The sequence below is a fragment of the Somniosus microcephalus genome, unplaced genomic scaffold (genome assembly GCF_052327205.1).
Source record: "Somniosus microcephalus isolate GS21.2 unplaced genomic scaffold, FLI_Smic_1.0 unresolved_chr1, whole genome shotgun sequence".
NCBI lineage: Eukaryota > Metazoa > Chordata > Chondrichthyes > Squaliformes > Somniosidae > Somniosus > Somniosus microcephalus.
The window spans coordinates 15,711,024-15,725,619 of record NW_028225179.1 but is presented as its reverse complement, the minus strand read 5'-3'; the positions used below and the strand labels follow the sequence as shown (position 1 = coordinate 15,725,619).

Here is a 14,596-nt window from a genome sequence, read left to right as displayed (position 1 = left end):
AATTAACTGGGCGACACATTTTCTGTTCCGAATCTGGCTTCAAACCGACCATTTTTGACAGTCCCTCAACTGAAGCAGTGGAAGGCCTTTTGCTTACATTAAGCTGATTGTCCATTTTCAACATTGTTGATCTGGGTGCACGGGCAGGATAAGCGGTGAAGTGGACTTTCTTTCAGGGTATTTCTGCTTAGATGCAAAAAGCAGGAAATGAAATGGCTGAGAGCAGTATATGGTTGAGTCGAGGTGGCCGAAAGGTTAAGGCGATAGACAGTTAATCTATTGCCGATCTGTACGCGAGGGTTCAGCTCCCATCCTCGTCGTTATTACGTTTGATACTGGTACACTTTCCGAGCATTTAACTGAATCTTGTCTAAATAAGCTTTCAAATGCAATTTCGTCAGAGGCGCTCTGGTGCTCCTGGTCTGTGCCCCATGCATTACTCATATCTTGTTAAAATTAAAAGAGACCACTGCAATTCTTCAACTTCTTGAATGAAGTTGGAGCAGTGATCGCGATTCGGAGATTGTCGAACTCCTCCTTTCTTCTGCTGAGATTGTCACCGAATTAAAGAGTAGCGGGACCAGAGCCAAATGATTAGGGAGCAGAAACATAAATTTCTCCTTTAGCAGGCAATGTAATTTCAAAAATATTTATCAACCTTAATGACGAGATTTTCTGCTTTAGTGTCTTTGGTTGAGATATAAATAATGGGCGAGACATCCTCGTTCTTTTCGGCATACTCTCATGGGATCCGAGGGCCCGGTTTAACGTCTTACTAGAAAGACGGAGGCACCAACAGTGCAGCACTACGTCATTACTGCACTGGAGTGTCAGCCTGGATTATGTGCTCAAGTCTCTGGAGTGGTGCTTGACTTTGCTGCCGCTGAGCCACGGCTGACACCTAGACTCAGTTCATTTGGCTGGAGAGAAATGACGGAGATAAAGGGAAAATTACAATGGAGTAAACTTTCAATTTGTCACCCAACAGAAAAGCGGGCATCGTAATCGGCCGCCTGTTATAGAAACAGTCCGATTTATGTTGCCATCGATTTCATAAGCATTGAAAATCAGGCCTGTCTATAATGGAATGGGTCGTGGTCAGTTGTTAATCACTCTGGGTCTGTTTAAAAAGAGAGTGCTCACAGTCCCGGATCATTCTGTTTCTGTTTGAAATGGCAGAGCTCACAGTCCCGGATCATTCCGTTTTTTTTAAAGGAGAACGATTTCAGTTTTCATGACCGAGGTGTTGAATTCAACTAAATGTGGCGGGGCTCGTCCGGGATTTGAACCCGGGACTTCTCGCAATTTAAGCCATGGAAATTCCCTAAGCGAGAATCATACCCCTAGACCAACGAGCCGGCGATGTTATGGTTTAAGTTGCATTGCGATTCCCTGCGCTGGTGCAAACCCAGCTCGCAGAAGTCCTGTTCATTCATTAAAATGTTTAACTTTTCCTCAATCCGCTTCTTTTTGCGAGCAGTTTCCTTGAATCTGCTCACAATTCTCCCCATAAAAAGAAGCTCAGCAGCATCTGCGGCTGCGTGGCCTAATGGGTAAGGCGTCTGAATTCGGTTAGCGAGTTTTTCAGTTATCAGAAGATTGCAGGTTTGAGTCCTACTGCGGTCGTTTAATTAACTGGGCGACACTTTTTCTGTTCCGAATCTGGCTTCAAACCGACAATTTTCGACAGTGCCTCAACTGAAGCAGTGGAAGGCCTTTTACTTACATTAAGCTGATTGTACATTTTCAACATTGTAGATCTGGGTGCACGGGCAGGATAAGCGGTGAAGTGGACTTTCTTTCAGGGTATTTCTGCTTAGATGCAAAAAGCAGGAAATGGAATGGCTGAGAGCAGTATATGGTTGAGTCGAGGTGGCCGAAAGGTTAAGGCGATAGACTGTTAATCTATTGCCGATCTGTACGCGAGGGTTCAGCTCCCATTCTCGTCATTATTACGTTTGATACTGGTACAATTTCCGAGCATTTAACTGAATCTTGCCTAAAATAAGCTTTCAAATGCAATTTCGTCAGAGTCGCTCTGGTGCTCCTGGTCTGTGCCCCATGCATTACTCATATCTTGTTAAAATTAAAAGAGACCACTGCAATTCTTCAACTTCTTGAATGAAGTTGGAGCAGTGATCGCGATTCGGAGATTGTCGAACTCCTCCTTTCTTCTGCTGAGATTGTCACCGAATGAAAGAGTAGCGGGACCAGAGGCAAATGATTAGAGAGCAGAAACATAAATTTCTCCTTTAGGAGGCAATGTAATTTCAAAAATATTTATCAACCTTAATGACGAGATTTTCTGTTTTAGTGTCTTTGGTTGAGATATAAATAAGGGGCGAGACATCCTCGTTCTTTTCGGCATACTCTCATGGGATCGGAGGACCCGGTTTAACGTCTTACTAGAAAGACGGAGGCATCAACAGTGCAGCACTACCTCATTACTGCACTGGGGTGTCTGCCTGGATTATCTGCTCAAGTCTCTGGAGTGGTGCTTGACTTTGCTGCCGCTGAGCCGCGGCTGACACCTAGACTCAGTTCATTTGGCTGGAGAGAAATGACGGAGATAAAGGGAAAAATTACAATGGAGTAAACTTTCAATTTGTCACCCAACAGAAAAGCGGGCATCGTAATCGGCCGCCTGTTATAGAAACAGTCCGATATATGTTGCCATCGATTTCATAAGCATTGAAAATCAGGCCTGTCTATAATGGAATGGGTCGTGGTCAGTTGTTAATCACTCTGGGTCTGTTTACACCGGGAGTGCTCACAGTCCCGGATCATTCTGTGTCTGTTTAAAATGGCAGAGCTCACAGTCCCGGATCATTCCGTTTTTTTTAACGCAGAGCGATTTCAGCTTTCATCACAGAGGTGTTGAGTTTAACTAAATGTGTCGGGGCTCGTCCGGGATTTAAACCCGGAACCTCTCGCATTTTAAGCCACAGAAACTCCCTAAGCGAGAATCATACCCCTAGACCAACGAGCCGTCGATGTTATGTTTCAAGTTGCATTGCGATTCCCTGCGCTGGTGCAAACCCAGCTCGCAGAAGTCTTGTTCATTCAGTTAAAATATGTTTATCTTTTCCTCAATCCGTTTCTTTTTGGCGAGCATTTTAATTGAATCTGATCACAATTCTCCCCATAAAAAGAGGTACAGCCGCATCAGTGGCCGCGTGGCCTAATGGATAAGGCGTCTCATTTCGGTTGCGAGGTATTTCAGTTGTCAGACGATTGCTGGTTCGAGTCCTGCCGCGGTCGTTCAATTAACTTGGCGACACTTTTTCTGCTCTGAATCTGGCTTCAAACCGACCATTTTTGACAGTCCCTCAACTGAAGCAGCGGAAGGCCTTTTGCTTCCATTAAGCTGATTGTACATTTTCAACATTGTAGATCTGTGTGCATGGGCAGGATAAGCGGTGAAGTGGACTTTCTTTCAGGGTATTTCTGCTTAGATGCAAAAACCAGGAAATGGAATGGCTGAGAGCAGTGCATGGTTGAGACGAGGTGGCCGAGAGGTTGAGGCGATGGACTGTTAATCGAGAATGCGGATCCCATCCTCGTCGTTATTACGTTTGATACTGGTCCCCTTTCCGAGCATTTAACTGAAACTTGCCTAAAATAAACATTCAAATGCAATTTCGTCAGAATCGCCCTGGTGCTCCTGGTCTGTGCCCCATGCATTACTCATATCTTGTTAAAATTAAAAGAGACCACTGCAATTCTTCAACATCTTGAATGAACGTGGAGCAGTGATCGTGATTCGGGGATTGTCGAACTCCTCCTTTCTTCTGCTGAGATTGTCACCGAATGAAAGAGTAGCGGGACCAGAGGCAAATGTTTAGGGAGCAGAATCATAAATTTGTCCTTTAGGAGGCAATGTAATTTGAAAAATATTTATCAACCTTAATGAAGAGATTTTCTGTTTTAGTGTCTTTGGTTGAGAGCTAAATAATGGGCGAGAAATCCTCGTTCTTTTCGGCATACTCTCATGGGATCGGAGGGCCCGGTTTAACGTCTTACCAGCAAGACGGGGGCACCAACAGTGCAGCACTACCTCAGTACTGCACTGGAGTGTCAGCCTGGATTATGTGCTCAAGTCTCTGGAGTGCTGCTTGACTTGGCTGCAGCTGAGCCACGCCTGACACCTGCACTCAGTTCATTTGGCTGGAGAGAAATGACGGAGATAAATGGAAAAATTATAATGGAGTAAACCTTCAATTTGTCGTCCAGCAGAAGGGCGGGCATTGTAATCGGCCGCCTATTATAGAAACAATCCGATTTATGTTGCCATCGATTTCATAAGCATTGAAAATCAGGCCTGTCTTTAATGGAATGGGTCGTGGTCAGTTGTTAATCACTCTGGGTCTGTTTACACCGGGAGTGCTCACAGTCCCGGATCATTCTGTGTCTGTTTAAAATGGCAGAGCTTACAGTCCCGGATCATTCCGTTTTCTTTAACGTAGAGCGATTTCAGCTTTCATCACTGAGGTGTTGAGTTTAACTAAATGTGTCGGGGCTCGTCCGGGAGTTGAACCCGAGACCTCTCGCATATTTAAGCCACAGAAATTCCCTAAGCGAGAATCATACCCCTAGACCAACGAGACACCGATGTTATGTTTCAAGTTGCATTGCCATTCCCTGCGCTGGTGCAAACCCAGCTCGCAGAAGTCCTGTTCATTCAGTTAAAATATGTTTATCTTTTCCTCAATCCGTTTCTTTTTGGCGAGCATTTTAATTGAATCTGATCACAATTCTCCCCATAAAAAGAAATACAGCCGCATCAGTGGCCGCGTGGCCTAATGGATAAGGCGTCTGACTTCGGTTGCGAGGTATTTCAGTTATCAGACGATTGCAGGTTTGAGTCCTGCCGCAGTCGTTCAATTAACTCGGCGACACTTTTTCTGTTCTGAATCTGGCTTCAAACCGACCATTTTTGACAGTCCCTCAACTGAAGCAGCGGAAGGCCTTTTGCTTCAATTAAGCTGATTGTACATTTTCAACATTGTAGATCTGTGTGCATGGGCAGGATAAGAGTTGAAGTGGACTTTCTTTCAGGGTATTTCTGCTTAGATGCAAAAACCAGGAAATGGAATGGCTGAGAGCAGTGCATGGTTGAGACGAGGTGGCCGAGAGGTTGAGGCGATGGACTGTTAATCGAGAATGCGGATCCCATCCTCGTCGTTATTACGTTTGATACTGGTCCCCTTTCCGAGCTTTTAACTGAAACTTGCCTAAAATAAACATTCAAATGCAATTTCGTCAGAATCGCCCTGGTGCTCCTGGTCTGTGCCCCATGCATTACTCATATCTTGTTAAAATTAAAAGAGACCACTGCAATTCTTCAACATCTTGAATGAACGTGGAGCAGTGATCGTGATTCGGGGATTGTCGAACTCCTCCTTTCTTCTGCTGAGATTGTCACCGAATGAAAGAGTAGCGGGACCAGAGGCAAATGTTCAGGGAGCAGAATCATAAATTTGTCCTTTAGGAGGCAATGTAATTTCAAAAATATTTATCAACCTTAATGAAGAGATTTTCTGTTTTAGTGTCTTTGGTTGAGAGCTAAATAATGGGCGAGAAATCCTCGTTCTTTTCGGCATACTCTCATGGGATCGGAGGGCCCCGTTTAACGTCTTACCAGCAAGACGGGGGCACCAACAGTGCAGCACTACCTCAGTACTGCACTGGAGTGTCAGCCTGGATTATGTGCTCAAGTCTCTGGAGTGCTGCTTGACTTTGCTGCCGCTGAGCCACGCCTGACACATGCACTCAGTTCATTTGGCTGGAGAGAAATGACGGAGATAAATGGAAAAATTATAATGGAGTAAACCTTCAATTTGTCGTCCAGCAGAAGGGCGGGCATTGTAATCGGCCGCCTATTATAGAAACAGTCCGATTTATGTTGCCATCGATTTCATAAGCATTGAAAATCAGGCCTGTCTTTAATGGAATGGGTCGTGGTCAGTTGTTAATCACTCTGGGTCTGTTTCCACCGGGAGTGCTCACAGTCCCGGATCATTCTGTGTCTGTTTAAAATGGCAGAGCTCACAGTCCCGGATCATTCCGTTTTTTTTAACGTAGAGCGATTTCAGCTTTCATCACTGAGGTGTTCAGTTTAACTAAATGTGTCGGGGCTCGTCCGGGATTTGAACCCGGGACCTCTCGCATTTTAAGCCACAGAAATTCCCTAATCGAGAATCATACCCCTTGACCAACGAGCCGCCGATGTTATGTTTCAAGTTGCATTGCGATTCCCTGCGCTGGTGCAAACCCAGCTCGCAGAAGTCCTGTTCATTCAGTTAAAATATGTTTATCTTTTCCTCAATCCGTTTCTTTTTGGCGAGCATTTTAATTGAATCTGATCACAATTCTCCCCATAAAAAGAGCTATATCCGCATCAGTGGCCGCGTGGCCTAATGGAGTAAGGCGTCTGACTTCGGTTGCGAGGTATTTCAGTTATCAGACGATTGTAGGTTCGAGTCCTGCCGCGGTCGTTCAATTAACTCGGCGACACTTTTTCTGTTCTGAATCTGGCTTCAAACCGACCATTTTTGACAGTCCCTCAACTGAAGCAGCGGAAGGCCTTTTGCTTACATTAAGCTGATTGTACATTTTCAACATTGTAGATCTGTGTGCATGGGCAGGATAAGAGGTGAAGTGGACTTTCTTTCAGGGTATTTCTGCTTAGATGCAAAAACCAGGAAATGGAATGGCTGAGAGCAGTGTATGATGGAGACGAGGTGGCCGAGAGGTTGAGGCGATGGACTGTTCATCGAGAATGCGGATACCATCCTCGTCGTTATTACGTTTGATACTGGTCCCCTTTCCGAGCTTTTAACTGAAACTTGCCTAAAATAAACTTTCAAATGCAATTTCGTCAGAATCGCCCTGGTGCTCCTGGTCTGTGCCCCATGCATTACTCATATCTTGTTAAAATTAAAAGAGACCACTGCAATTCTTCAACATCTTGAATGAATGTGGAGCAGTGATCGTGATTCGGAGATTGTCGAACTCCTCCTTTCTTCTGCTGAGATTGTCACCGAATGAAAGATTAGCGGGACCAGAGGCAAATGTTTAGGGAGCAGAATCATAAATTTGTCCTTTAGGAGGCAATGTAATTTCAAAAATATTTATCAACCTTAATGAAGAGATTTTCTGTTTTAGTGTCTTTGGTTGAGAGCTAAATAATGGGCGAGAAATCCTCGATTCTTTTCGGCATAATCTCATGGGATCGGAGGGCCCGGTTTAACGTCTTACCAGCAAGACGGGGGCACCAACAATGCAGCACTACCTTAGTGCTGCACTCGAGTGTCAGCCTGGATTATGTGCTCAAGTCTCTGGAGTGCTGCTTGACTTTGCTGCCGCTGAGCCACGGCTGAAACCTGCACTCAGTTCATTTAGCTGGAGAGAAATGACGGAGATAAATGTAAAAATCATAATGGAGTAAACCTTCAATTTGTCGTCCAGCAGAAGAGCGGGCATTGTAATCGGCCGCCTGTTATAGAAACAGTCCGATTTATGTTGCCATCGATTTCATAAGCATTGAAAATCAGGCCTGTCTTTAATGGAATGGGTCGTGGTCAGTTGTTAATCACTCTGGGTCTGTTTAAACCGGGAGTGCTCACAGTCCCGGATCATTCTGTGTCTGTTTAAAATGGCAGAGCTCACAGTCCCGGATCATTCCGTTTTTTTTACCGTAGAGCGATTTCAGCTTTCATCACTGAGGTGTTGAGTTTAATAAATGTGTCGGGGCTCGTCCGGGATTTGGACCCGGGACCTCCCGCATTTTAAACCACAGAATTTCCCTAAGCGAGAATCATACCCCTAGACCAACGAGCCGCCGATGTTATGTTTCAAGTTGCATTGCGATTCCCTGCGGTGGTGCAAACCCAGCTCGCAGAAGTCCTGTTCATTCAGTTAAAATATGTTTATCTTTTCCTCAATCCGTTTCTTTTTGGCCAGCATTTTAATTGAATCTGATCACAATTCTCCCCATAAAAAGAGGTACAGCCGCATCAGTGGCCGCGTGGCCTAATGGATAAGGCGTCTGATTTCGGTTGTGAGGTATTTCAGTTATCAAACGATTGCAGATTCGAGTCCTGCCGCGGTCGTTCAATTATCTCGACGACACTTTTTCTGTTCTGAATCTGGCTTCAAACCGACCATTTTTGACAGTCCCTCAACTGAAGCAGCGGAAGGCCTTTTGCTTACATTAAGCTGATTGTACATTTTCAACATTGTAGATCTGTGTGCATGGGCAGGATAAGAGGTGAAGTGGACTTTCTTTCAGGGTATTTCTGCTTAGATGCAAAAACCAGGAAATGGAATGGCTGAGAGCAGTGCATGGTTGAGACGAGGTGGCCGAGAGGTTGAGGCGATGGACTGTTAATCGAGAATGCGGATCCCATCCTCGTCGTTATTACGTTTGTTACTGGTCCCCTTTCCGAGCTTTTAACTGAAACTTGCCTAAAATAAACATTCAAATGCAATTTCGTCAGAATCGCCCTGGTGCTCCTGGTCTGTGCCCCATGCATTACTCATATCTTGTTAAAATTAAAAGAGACCACTGCAATTCTTCAACATCTTGAATGAACGTGGAGCAGTGATCGTGATTCGGGGATTGTCGAACTCCTCCTTTCTTCTGCTGAGATTGTCACCGAATGAAAGAGTAGCGGGACCAGAGGCAAATGTTTAGGGAGCAGAATCATAAATTTGTCCTTTAGGAGGCAATGTAATTTCAAAAATATTTATCAACCTTAATGAAGAGATTTTCTGTTTTAGTGTCTTTGGTTGAGAGCTAAATAATGGGCGAGAAATCCTCGTTCTTTTCGGCATACTCTCATGGGATCGGAGGGCCCGGTTTAACGTCTTACCAGCAAGACGGGGGCACCAACAGTGCAGCACTACCTCAGTACTGCACTGGAGTGTCAGCCTGGATTATGTGCTCAAGTCTCTGGAGTGCTGCTTGACTTTGCTGCCGCTGAGCCACGGCTGACACCTGCACTCAGTTCATTTGGCTGGAGAGAAATGACGGAGATAAATGGAAAAATTATAATGGAGTAAACCTTCAATTTGTCGTCCAGCAGAAGGGCGGGCATTGTAATCGGCCGCCTATTATAGAAACAGTCCGATTTATGTTGCCATCGATTTCATAAGCATTGAAAATCAGGCCTGTCTTTAATGGAATGGGTCGTGGTCAGTTGTTAATCACTCTGGGTCTGTTTACACCGGGAGTGCTCACAGTCCCGGATCATTCTGTGTCTGTTTAAAATGGCAGAGCTCACAGTCCCGGATCATTCCGTTTTCTTTAACGTAGAGCGATTTCAGCTTTCATCACTGAGGTGTTGAGTTTAACTAAATGTGTCGGGGCTCGTCCGGGATTTGAACCCGGGACCTCTCGCATTTTAAGCCACAGAAATTCCCTAAGCGAGAATCATACCCCTAGACCAACGAGCCGCCGATGTTATGTTTCAAGTTGCATTGCGATTCCCTGCGCTGGTGCAAACCCAGCTCGCAGAAGTCCTGTTCATTCAGTTAAAATATGTTTATCTTTTCCTCAATCCGTTTCTTTTTGGCGAGCATTTTAATTGAATCTGATCACAATTCTCCCCATAAAAAGAAATACAGCCGCATCAGTGGCCGCGTGGCCTAATGGATAAGGCGTCTGACTTCGGTTGCGAGGTATTTCAGTTATCAGACGATTGCAGGTTCGAGTCCTGCCGCAGTCGTTCAATTAACTCGGCGACACTTTTTCTGTTCTGAATCTGGCTTCAAACCGACCATTTTTGACAGTCCCTCAACTGAAGCAGCGGAAGGCCTTTTGCTTCCATTAAGCTGATTGTACATTTTCAACATTGTAGATCTGTGTGCATGGGCTGGATAAGAGGTGAAGTGGACTTTCTTTCAGGGTATTTCTGCTTAGATGCAAAAACCAGGAAATGGAATGGCTGAGAGCAGTGCATGGTTGAGACGAGGTGGCCGAGAGGTTGAGGCGATGGACTGTTAATCGAGAATGCGGATCCCATCCTCGTCGTTATTACGTTTGATACAGGTCCCCTTTCCGAGCTTTTAACTGAAGCTTGCCTAAAATAAGCATTCAAATGCAATTTCGTCAGAGTCGCCCTGGTGCTCCTGGTCTGTGCCCCATGCATTACTCATATCTTGTTAAAATTAAAAGAGACCACTGCAATTCTTCAACATCTTGAATGAACGTGGAGCAGTGATCGTGATTCGGGGATTGTCGAACTCCTCCTTTCTTCTGCTGAGATTGTCACCGAATGAAAGAGTAGCGGGACCAGAGGCAAATGTTTAGGGAGCAGAATCATAAATTTGTCCTTTAGGAGGCAATGTAATTTCAAAAATATTTATCAACCTTAATGAAGAGATTTTCTGCTTTAGTGTCTTTGGTTGAGAGCTAAATAATGGGCGAGAAATCCTCGTTCTTTTCGGCATACTCTCATGGGATCGGAGGGCCCGGTTTAACGTCTTACCAGCAAGACGGGGGCACCAACAGTGCAGCACTACCTCAGTACTGCACTGGAGTGTCAGCCTGGATTATGTGCTCAAGTCTCTGGAGTGCTGCTTGTCTTTGCTGCCGCTGAGCCACGCCTGACACCTGCACTCAGTTCATTTGGCTGGAGAGAAATGACGGAGATAAATGGAAAAATTATAATGGAGTAAACCTTCAATTTGTCGTCCAGCAGAAGGGCGGGCATTGTAATCGGCCGCCTATTATAGAAACAGTCCGATTTATGTTGCCATCGATTTCATAAGCATTGAAAATCAGGCCTGTCTTTAATGGAATGGGTCGTGGTCAGTTGTTAATCACTCTGGGTCTGTTTCCACCGGGAGTGCTCACAGTCCCGGATCATTCTGTGACTGTTTAAAATGGCAGAGCTCACAGTCCCGGATCATTCCGTTTTTTTTAACGTAGAGCGATTTCAGCTTTCATCACTGAGGTGTTGAGTTTAACTAAATGTGTCGGGGCTCGTCCGGGATTTGAACCCGGGACCTCTCGCATTTTAAGCCACAGAAATTCCCTAATCGAGAATCATACCCCTTGACCAACGAGCCGCCGATGTTATGTTTCAAGTTGCATTGCGATTCCCTGCGCTGGTGCAAACCCAGCTCGCAGAAGTCCTGTTCATTCAGTTAAAATATGTTTATCTTTTCCTCAATCCGTTTCTTTTTGGCGAGCATTTTAATTGAATCTGATCACAATTCTCCCCATAAAAAGAGCTACATCCGCATCAGTGGCCGCGTGGCCTAATGGATAAGGCGTCTGACTTCGGTTGCGAGGTATTTCAGTTATCAGACGATTGTAGGTTCGAGTCCTGCCGCGGTCGTTCAATTAACTCGGCGACACTTTTTCTGTTCTGAATCTGGCTTCAAACCGACTATTTTTGACAGTCCCTCAACTGAAGCAGCGGAAGGCCTTTTGCTTACATTAAGCTGATTGTACATTTTCAACATTGTAGATCTGTGTGCATGGGCAGGATAAGAGGTGAAGTGGACTTTCTTTCAGGGTATTTCTGCTTAGATGCAAAAACCAGGAAATGGAATGGCTGAGAGCAGTGTATGATGGAGACGAGGTGGCCGAGAGGTTGAGGCGATGGACTGTTCATCGAGAATGCGGGTACCATCCTCGTCGTTATTACGTTTGATACTGGTCCCCTTTCCGAGCTTTTAACTGAAACTTGCCTAAAATAAACTTTCAAATGCAATTTCGTCAGAATCGCCCTGGTGCTCCTGGTCTGTGCCCCATGCATTACTCATATCTTGTTAAAATTGTAGAGACCACTGCAATTCTTCAACATCTTGAATGAATGTGGAGCAGTGATCGTGATTCAGAGATTGTCGAACTCCTCCTTTCTTCTGCTGAGATTGTCACCGAATGAAAGAGTAGCGGGACCAGAGGCAAATGTTTAGGGAGCAGAATCATAAATTTGTCCTTTAGGAGGCAATGTAATTTCAAAAATATTTATCAACCTTAATGAAGAGATTTTCTGTTTTAGTGTCTTTGGTTGAGAGCTAAATAATGGGCGAGAAATCCTCGTTCTTTTCGGCATACTCACATGGGATCGGAGGGCCCGGTTTAACGTCTTACCAGCAAGACGGGGGCACCAACAGTGCAGCACTACCTCAGTACTGCACTGGAGTGTCAGCCTGGATTATGTGCTCAAGTCTCTGGAGTGCTGCTTGTCTTTGCTGCCGCTGAGCCACGCCTGACACCTGCACTCAGTTCATTTGGCTGGAGAGAAATGACGGAGATAAATGGAAAAATTATAATGGAGTAAACCTTCAATTTGTCGTCCAGCAGAAGGGCGGGCATTGTAATCGGCCGCCTATTATAGAAACAGTCCGATTTATGTTGCCATCGATTTCATAAGCATTGAAAATCAGGCCTGTCTTTAATGGAATGGGTCGTGGTCAGTTGTTAATCACTCTGGGTCTGTTTACACCGGGAGTGCTCACAGTCCCGGATCATTCTGTGTCTGTTTAAAATGGCAGAGCTCACAGTCGCGGATCATTCCTTTTTTTTTTAAGGTAGAGCGATTTCAGCTTTCGTCACTGAGGTGTTGAGTTTAACTAAATGTGTCGGGGCTCGTCCGGGATTTGAACCCGCGATCTCTCGCATTTTAAGCCACAGAAATTCCCGAAGCGAGAATCATACCCCTAGACCAACGAGCCGCCGATGTTATGTTCCAAGTTGCATTGCGATTCCCTGCGCTGGTGCAAACCCAGCTCGCAGAAGTCCTGTTCATTCAGTTAAAATATGTTTATCTTTTCCTCAATCCGTTTCTTTTTGGCGAGCATTTTAATTGAATCTGATCACAATTCTCCCCATAAAAAGAGATACAGCCGCCTCAGTGGCCGCGTGGCCTAATGGATAAGGCGTCTAACTTCGGTTGTGAGGTATTTCAGTTATCAGACGATTGCTGGTTCGAGTCCTAGCCGCGGTCGTTCAATTAAGTCGGCGACACTTTTTCTGCTCTGAATCTGGCTTCAAACCGACCATTTTTGACAGTCCCTCAACTGAAGCAGCGGAAGGCCTTTTGCTTACATTAAGCTGATTGTACATTTTCAACATTGTAGATCTGTGTGCATGGGCAGGATAAGAGGTGAAGTGGACTTTCTTTCAGGGTATTTCTGCTTAGATGCAAAAACCAGGAAATGGAATGGCTGAGAGCAGTGCATGGTTGAGACGAGGTGGCCGAGAGGTTGAGGCGATAGACTGTTAATCGAGAATGCGGATCCCATCCTCGTCGTTATTACGTTTGATACTGGTCCCCTTTCCGAGCTTTTAACTGAAACTTGCCTAAAATATACTTTCAAATGCAATTGCGTCAGAATCGCCCTGGTGCTCCTGGTCTGTGCCCCATGCATTACTCATATCTTTTTAAAATTATAGAGACCACTGCAATTCTTCAACATCTTGAATGAATGTGGAGCAGTGATCGTGATTCGGAGATTGTCGAACTCCTCCTTTCTTCTGCTGAGATTGTCACCGAATGAAAGATTAGCGGGACCAGAGGCAAATGTTTAGGGAGCAGAAACATAAATTTCTCCTTTAGGAGGCAATGTATTTTCAAAAATATTTATCAACCTTAATGAAGAGATTTTCTGTTTTAGTGTCTTTGGTTGAGAGCTAAATAATGGGCGAGAAATCCTCGTTCCTTTCGGCATACTCTCATGGGATCGGAGGGCCCGGTTTAACGTCTTACCAGCAAGACGGGGGCACAAACAGTGCAGCACTACCTCAGTACTGCACTGGAGTGTCAGCCTGGATTATGTGCTCAAGTCTCTGGAGTGCTGCTTGACTTTGCTGCCGCTGAGCCACGCCTGACACATGCACTCAGTTCATTTGGCTGGAGAGAAATGACGGAGATAAATGGAAAAATTATAATGGAGTAAACCTTCAATTTGTCGTCCAGCAGAAGGGCGGGCATTGTAATCGGCCGCCTATTATAGAAACAGTCCGATTTATGTTGCCATCGATTTCATAAGCATTGAAAATCAGGCCTGTCTTTAATGGAATGGGTCGTGGTCAGTTGTTAATCACTCTGGGTCTGTTTACACCGGGAGTGCTCACAGTCCCGGATCATTCTGTGTCTGTTTAAAATGGCAGAGCTCACAGTCCCGGATCATTCCGTTTTCTTTAACGTAGAGCGATTTCAGCTTTCATCACTGAGGTGTTGAGTTTAACTAAATGTGTCGGGGCTCGTCCGGGATTTGAACCCGGGACCTCTCGCATTTTAAGCCACAGAAATTCCCTAAGCGAGAATCATACCCCTAGACCAACGAGCCGCCGATGTTATGTTTCAAGTTGCATTGCGATTCCCTGCGCTGGTGCAAACCCAGCTCGCAGAAGTCCTGTTCATTCAGTTAAAATATGTTTATCTTTTCCTCAATCCGTTTCTTTTTGGCGAGCATTTTAATTGAATCTGATCACAATTCTCCCCATAAAAAGAAATACAGCCGCATCAGTGGCCGCGTGGCCTAATGGATAAGGCGTCTGACTTCGGTTGCGAGGTATTTCAGTTATCAGACGATTGCAGGTTCGAGTCCTGCCGCAGTCGTTCAATTAACTCGG

General features: G+C 45.2%; 3 non-coding genes across 3 annotated transcripts; all 3 read right to left on the bottom strand.

The window, feature by feature from the left end:
• Positions 1-1,268: 1,268 nt before the first annotated feature.
• On the bottom strand, positions 1,269-1,358 carry trnap-agg (transfer RNA proline (anticodon AGG)). Its single transcript is given in 2 exon segments — positions 1,269-1,304; positions 1,323-1,358. It is a non-coding gene; the product is annotated as a tRNA-Pro (tRNA).
• An 8,011-nt stretch (positions 1,359-9,369) lies between these two features.
• trnap-agg (transfer RNA proline (anticodon AGG)) lies at positions 9,370-9,459 on the bottom strand. The gene is given in 2 exon segments: positions 9,370-9,405; positions 9,424-9,459. It is a non-coding gene; the product is annotated as a tRNA-Pro (tRNA).
• Positions 9,460-14,220: 4,761 nt separating this feature from the next.
• On the bottom strand, positions 14,221-14,310 carry trnap-agg (transfer RNA proline (anticodon AGG)). Its single transcript is given in 2 exon segments — positions 14,221-14,256; positions 14,275-14,310. It is a non-coding gene; the product is annotated as a tRNA-Pro (tRNA).
• Between the last annotated feature and the right edge of the window lie 286 nt (positions 14,311-14,596).